Source organism: Branchiostoma belcheri, unplaced genomic scaffold (assembly GCF_001625305.1).
Source record: "Branchiostoma belcheri isolate BF01 breed outbred unplaced genomic scaffold, Haploidv18h27 scaffold11, whole genome shotgun sequence".
Taxonomy (NCBI): domain Eukaryota; kingdom Metazoa; phylum Chordata; class Leptocardii; order Amphioxiformes; family Branchiostomatidae; genus Branchiostoma; species Branchiostoma belcheri.
In genome coordinates this window covers 1,445,748-1,453,193 of record NW_017802491.1, presented here as the reverse complement: position 1 = coordinate 1,453,193, position 7,446 = coordinate 1,445,748, and the positions used below count along the sequence as shown (strand labels likewise).

The following is a 7,446-nucleotide window of genomic DNA, read 5'->3' as shown; positions in this document are numbered from 1 at the left end:
CACAGTTTAGCTTGCGGGTTCTGTGGTAGTGATTTGTTCAAAGTTGTTTTTCGTAGCAGCAATGTCTCCGGGATTTTGTTGAGTGGATAGGGCTCGGTTTTCGGGAATGGTTGGCGTTCTACCGACGGGTTGATCGGCGACCGCTGGAAAGTTACAAGTTTTGGCTCGTCGATCAACGAGGCGTGAACACCACCCTGCACTGGTGGCGTTTATTGCGGGAAGTTCACACATCCATGCCAATCGCTCCTAAGTGTTTTTTGATAGCCCTTTTAACTCGCCGATTGGAAGCAGTCTTGTTGGAGCGCGGAAACCTTCTCTCCGTGGCAAAAGTCCCTCGGCAGCAAATCGTCCCTCGCGGCGGCATATTACTAGCGTCGCTCAGAGAAAAAATTACGCCCACGCCCAACAAGACTGCGAAGGAGGCTACATATCCTAAAGTATTTCAGGAAATCCCAGGCATCAAGTATGTACACTCGGAGCTGGCCCACTTGTTACTGTGATGTTTAAAGACTTGGCTCGTCTGGTCTTGTGGACAGAACCTGCTTCCTCAAACAATACAGACAAGTCGTAGAAAGATTTTGTGAGATAATTTGCTTGGTGTGGTCCCGGGGAGGTGCAAGCCAGTAGCATTGTTGAAGTAATTACGCCATGAATTGGTTCCATAATTAATGGTTGTCAAGATTTCCCAGTCCCAACAGACAGTTTTAGTATTGATTATGTCCAATGGGACTCCGTACAACACTAAATACTGCAGTACCGAATACAAACCGCTCCGTATGGTGGCTAGAAGGTGTCCTTGTTCGGTGCGTTTGCAAACAACAACCACGCCCCCAACAGAACTTTGGCCCCAGTGTAGTCTAGACGGTGTTTTATGACTGTGACTTTTTGTGAGTTGTGTATTACATTGCATCATGCGTGTAGCGGCACACGTCAAGCTTCTTAGTTTCCAGAAAGGAAATCAAATTTGTACAGGTTATGTGTAATTTGAAGACCTTGACTGATAGTCATCTTTTTTGTAGCAGTTGGCTGCATCTAAACATGAAGTGCATTCTGCTGGAACACTACACACAGTTAACAATAGGAAGTGTCAGTTGAACCTTCTCACAGTCTCATACATGTAGATAGTCATTTTCAGTGAACTAGACTATACTAAGGCCACACCAGTTAGAATGCTGGTTCTTTGATTTTTTTTCTCAGAAAAAAATGTGAAGCAATAGGGAAAAAAAGGCTTTAGACATGCTATGATAGCCCCAAACACTAGGATAGAAGCCATGAAGTCAACATACCATACTGGTTTGTAATTCAATCAATGGATTGATAATTTGATAGATTGGGAAAAAAGTAAGGACTAGGACTACGAAGAGGACTTTCTAACTGCTGGGGCCTAAATTTCACCATTTTGGAGTTAATTTAGAACCCAATTCTTTTGGCAAATCAGAAAAAAATAAGAGGTCGAATCCAAGAACCAATTATGTTGGTATGGTGTAAGTATGACTTTATTGTTATTGCAGTTTGAATAAAGTATGACTTCAACAACTGAATATTGTTCTTTATTTTCAGACCGTTGAACATGGGTTTCCGCATCGCCCCAGCGCTGTGGCCTTTGACCCCGAGATGAAACTACTGGCGATCGGCACCCGTTCTGGCCTCATTAAGATGTATCCTTTCACCTCTGTGTGTTCTGAGCTTAATCATTAACTGTATTATGTCTGGTGCTGTGTACATGTAGTGTACCGCCACTTCTTGTTTCCCATGTGATCGTAGCAACCGAACATGATAAAGAGCTCTATTGAACATGCTCTGATTATGGGCTTAGGTATGATTATCCAGATCACAATACTTCAATGCAGATAGTAGGTGACATCATCTCTAATCTCTAAGCAGATCTCTAGGCAAAATCGTAACCAACTCAAACAGACAATAGAAAATGGTACGCAGAAGAAGCTCTTCCTAATTAACCACTGCTTTGGGAGTTATCATCAGTTTTTTTAATGAACTTCACATAGATCCAATACATGATGCAGTACTATAGAAACTCAGACGCTTTCTATCCATTTTATTCTCCCAATGGAAAGGTTGGAGTGTAAAGGTTGAGCCCAGCGTTGTATGACATGTCATGTAAGCAGGAAGATGTTGAGTCGGGCGTGGCACCGTGATACCTGTGTGGTTTCGGTTTCCTGTTATTCATATTATCTACCTGCATTAGTCATGGATCTATTTTTATGTTGTGTGTGGTAGAAATGCCTCACAAGTACCTTTTACAGTAATTACCAGAAGTAAGTCTAAAGGGAATTACAGTCACCACTTATATCCCTGAATGACTCGAAGTCTTCAGGTATTGTTACCCTGTCACCCTCGTTGCACCTGTGCCCCAATCATGGTGGCTAATTCTACTAATGTGTTAGAGCAGAAGGTAATCTTTTTAAAATGTGCAGGTGTGTTCTGTGGCCTGGGATTGTGTAAAGCCTAAAGGACATGCCGGGGTTGTTAGCTGTCCTCACTTGTGTTGACAGCCTAGCAGGGTGGTATCAGGAAACAGTAGCAGACAGGTGTACAGTACAGGCAGGGACAAATAGATCCAGTGTTTTCCCATGCTGCCAATAGTGTGGGCTGTACAAATTACTGAGATTGGTTTGAGAGTAAATCCCTCCTTAAATACAGTAATCAGATAGAGCAGATTAAAATATTATCTGTCCCCATTAAGGCAAGTACTGGTCAGTTTGTTAGCAGAATCTCATAATTCACTTCCTCCCACATGAATTCTTGAGATAGAGTTGTTTTTTCTGGACAAATTGTTGCCAGTAGCAGAACGTTCAGTAGCAGCTGTAGAGTTGGCTGGTGCAGTGTAACCTAAGGTGATAGGGAAGGTGTCAGTTGGAGAGGCTGCAGCAGAAGTATGCCAAACATGCCGAGTCTGACCCGCTGAACTGCTGCGGCCAACCTGTGTCTGTCAGCCCAGGGCCACTCCACCGCTAGCCTCCCCCTGACATGTAGCAACTGCTCCAACTCTGCCAGCCTCACCCTACAGTTTAACTTGAGCCTGGAATGTCTGCCTGTCTCTGAGCGGTGACCTTAACCCCCTGACATGTGCATGCTGACTTTTTTGGTCAGTAAGAGACGTATGTGGTGGTTTTCTGTTTCACAGGACCAAATGAAATGTGTCCTGACGTTAAGTTACTGATTCAAAATAGAAATGTAGCATGATATATTCACCAGCACTGACAGAGGACCACCATCCATATGGCCATGTATTTATGAATATTGTGCATAACAGGAAGGCACAACAATTATGACAATATGTCATACTGCTTAGAATTGATTGAATTTTTCTAAAGGTAGTAAAATTGTTCACCTTTATAATACAGATCCTTGTAATGAAGTGGTAAGCTATATGCTGTTTATTTTTCTGCAAACAGACTTTGATATATTGTGGACCAGGTCTATAAATATAATGGTACCACAGAGTGTTTCTTTGTTATAAGGTCAGGCCTGCACAAATGGGTGTGGCAGGTGGTCACTGCACAGAAGCAGTTCCACTCTCCTGGGAGGAGGTTTGGTGTGTTCAGATCTCCCCACTGTGGGGGGGTTCCAGTACCAGCTGTTAGGGAGGAGGTGAAAGCAGGCTCTGTCATACATAAGCCTGTACAACTAGAAAGTATTTTTCTCCTGTCAATCACTCAGTTGTAAGCCCAGAGTTTCTGATGACTTATCCTGCTGTAATGCAGAGGAGTGGGCAGGGGTTGTCAGGGAATGAAAGCTGGCTGTTAAACAACTCTTTCTCCCTTTCACATGGCTCTGATCCCTGTAGTGTGCCTGTTAATGTTTTCCAGAACATAGAACCCAGCAAAATTGATATTTAAGACCTTTCTATGGAAGACCTACTGTGTTTATACTTCCTGGCTGTAAATGGGAGGTGGTCCTTTGACCCCAAACCTCACAACAGTCCCAGGATGCAGGCTAGGGTTTGGGACAAGGTTGGCTTTGGAAAAGCTGAGACTGAGCGATCTTTCACATGGTAGAAGTAACTGAGCTGGCTGTGCAATTCCTCATTGCTTTTCACAAACAATCTCTCAAGTGGTAAAGAAGGAAGTCTCAAGGCTAAGTGCTAATGGTTCCTTGAGCTATAACTCAAGATTGTTCGGTAATACCTTAGGTCAAAGTAGCCAGCACGCCCCCCCCCCCAACTGTATGTTCAGTATGTTTGCAAGTTTAAGATATGCCATGCACCTGATGATCAAGACTTTGCAGTAGCTTATCAATGTGATGCAGTGCATGTAAATTATCCTCACATAACCTTGAGAAAAGTCCTGACTGTTGTAGTGTTCAAGGCTTCCTTGAAAGAGTAAGGTAGAGTGAAACTGGACCCCATACTTGAGGTGATCTTGATGGCGCGACAGGTAGTCGGGGTAGAACAAAGATATACCTGTGGCAGGTCTGACGAACGTGAATAAGATCCTGCCTGCATGGTAGCAGTGGAATGAGTGAACCCTGATTCCCCCCGCTCAACAGTCAAGTGTACCTTTGTGCCCTTGGCTTTGAAGCGCCAGCCTGGCCTCATTAATTTCCCCCCTGTTCTCATGTGAGACAAGTTGTCAGTGATGTATAGGGACAAACAATGTGGACCAAATTTGTCATGGAGGTACACACAAGGGGCAAGACCAGCTGACTAACCCTTTATCACCGACAGTGTCAGTTAATGACAGAAAAATGACTGTGAGTTTACCAGTAAAGGTGGGCAGACATTTGTGTTTGAACTGGTAGTGGTAAGGATGCAGACATGGACGCCCTAACCCTTTACTCTGTCAGTGACGGATGTGTTAATAACGTCCCCAGGTAGAGAATATAGCAGGTAGGTAATTGCCTGGAACATTTCATTTTCCTTTCCAGGTAGCAAGTGCAACTTCCGCTGTTTCTGACATCTTTAGGACGTGCAAGCTAGTTTTTTTTAATCCATGGATTGATGTGAATGCACTACTACAATGCACCAGTCTGTATGTCTGTTTCCAATCGTTTCTGTCTGACCGTTATGCTACTGAACATGAAACAATTTGGTGTGCAGTGCTTTTCAAGTGTGTCAGTGAAACGGCATTGAGCCATCTCTTTATAGTGCAGTCAGATGAGTAATGTCCCCTATACATGAATATTTGGCTCGTGCCCAGCAATACACAGCAGAGAATTATGGCCCTTTTAGTAAGAAGTATCAGACATGTCCTGGGTGGCTTGATGTCAGAATAACTAAGCTTCGATCTTTGTTACAGGTCAACAAAGGCTAGTTTTTCTCCTTGAATGTCATTGTATTGGTTCAGCTTTCCTTCCCTGCTATATTGTGCGGCTATTCTCCCATGTCCAACCTACCTCCGATTTGTGGTGCTGCTGCCAAACAATTCATGTCACACCAGACAATGACTGCCTCCTTTGGAATTCGCTTGCTAAAGGGTAGATCTTCAATGTTTTCTTGATTCCTGGGCTCCCCCAAGTCCGTCTATTGTTGGCAGGCACCACCGCATCATACAATGACTTCATCCAAAAGCAATTCATGTATTTTTCATGCATTGGTAACATTCGCAGACGTTAATGGCATTTCGATCCCAATTGTTGGCCTGATACAGGGTAGAAGAAAGGGGACTGGAGTGGAGAAGTCACAAGGGAGGGTCCTGGAGGGAGGTTTACATGGGAAACTGGACATGTTTATGGCTCAGTGCATCACAAGAAAAACTGGGAAGCTAAGCACATGTGTGGTATTGACTTAACCCAGAAGTAGCAGGGTAATAATCTAACAGGTGTGGGGACTGCAGACCACATGGCAAATTGGCTCTGTCCTGGCACAATCATGTTGTTCTTGGACCTCAGTAGGAAGGAAGCTTAGTTCTAAACTCCCTAGTCTCAAAACCAGATCCACAAATATTTAGATAGCAGCTGTCCTTCATCCAGGCTATACCTTGTTGAGTACCCGTATTGTCATGTTAGTGTTACTTTGAATGCTGATATAATCTGCTATGCAAACGGTGTGTTTTTCGGTAAACGACTTTGTCTGGCCTGATATTTTTGGCATAATTACAGGTTTCTGCCCTGTAAGATGGCAGCCTTCTTTAAGGGAAAGATTTTCTCCATAGTTTATTGCAGATAAAGTGTGCCACTGGCCCATTATTTTCTGATGTTTGGCTGTACGGTATTACAAGTGTAATTTCTCCCTCAAGCAGCACACAGCCATGTAACACAAAATAACAAATCCCTGACGTATGGCTGGCAACAGGGTTGGATACAAGGGCCAAACAAATGTTGCCAAGGTTTGATCCAGGTCAGTTGGTTGAATGCAGCATACATTACCTCGTCCATAATGCAGGCTTGAAAGGTGTCCGACCAGCTGTCACCGAATTGTATCAGCTTTTGTGGACGCCACCTCCTTAGAGGGTTTTCAATCAAGGAGCACTGGAAGAGGATGGGCATCACCCTTTCTTATATCAATGAAGGGCTCAAAGTACTAAATTTAGGTTTTCTAGAATGTGATTCATACTGCTGATCCTGCCTTCTTTTAGCTTGTTAAACTGCATGTTGTTTGTAATTTTTCTGCAAAGGCTTATGTGCAGGTGTAGAAAAATTTCTTGGATCTGTGGAAGAAAATTGTGCTTACCGTGTTCCAGAAGAAAAGTTGCGCCCCAGCTGCAGAGATATGTGTGTAATGTTTCATGATTATGGTATTTTAAAGCCCAACATTTAGCACATCAGTATCAATGATTTTGGCCTTCATGCCTGTTATATCGGAAGATCCAAATGGCAGTGATAATGGCGTAATTTACCACCCAATAAATTGGACGCCTTTGCCGTTCCCGGCAGCCATTTTCAGCAAGAGCGTCGGTTCAAACCGGGTCGCACACATCTGATGGCCGTGACGTGCGCTGAAATTTTCGGCGGGGTTGAATTGGTCTGTAGTGGACGTGATAGATGTGAAGGGTACGGGGAGAGGGTGTGCTGATTGGACAACAGACAGTGATATATGAACGTGAGAAAGGTGAGAGGGTTAATGAAGTACTTTCTCCAGGCTCAAGTGCGAAAGTGGTCTTCTAAAGCTCAATGTTCTGCGCCAGACAGATGCAAATAGCTTCACTTAGTTCTTGAGACGGAGGTATTGAGGATTGATCCACTATCTCGTGTTTCAGGAGTAAGTAGTCTATGCATACTTAATGACCTCAGTGGTATTCTGCAAATACAGGGCTTAAGATGCCCACCTGCAATTTGAAGAAAAATTGAGATTTTACAACAGTGATACATATAAAACTTACAAGTTGACATGATATGAGAATTAAAACTCAAATTAAATAGTATTTTGTAACCAATAAAGACTATGAATATGGCAAAAATAGAACAAAATGCCATGCCCTTTTCTCACACAATAGCTTCGTTTTGATATTTTGTTTCCGATCCGGAAATGATCTGGAGTATTAGAGT

At 43.4% G+C, this 7,446-nt stretch overlaps 1 protein-coding gene across 1 annotated transcript in view; it reads left to right on the top strand.

Annotated features, from left to right (window-relative positions):
- LOC109482569 (lethal(2) giant larvae protein homolog 1-like) overlaps positions 1–7,446 on the top strand; it is a 50,384-nt gene that overhangs the window by 3,258 nt on the left and 39,680 nt on the right.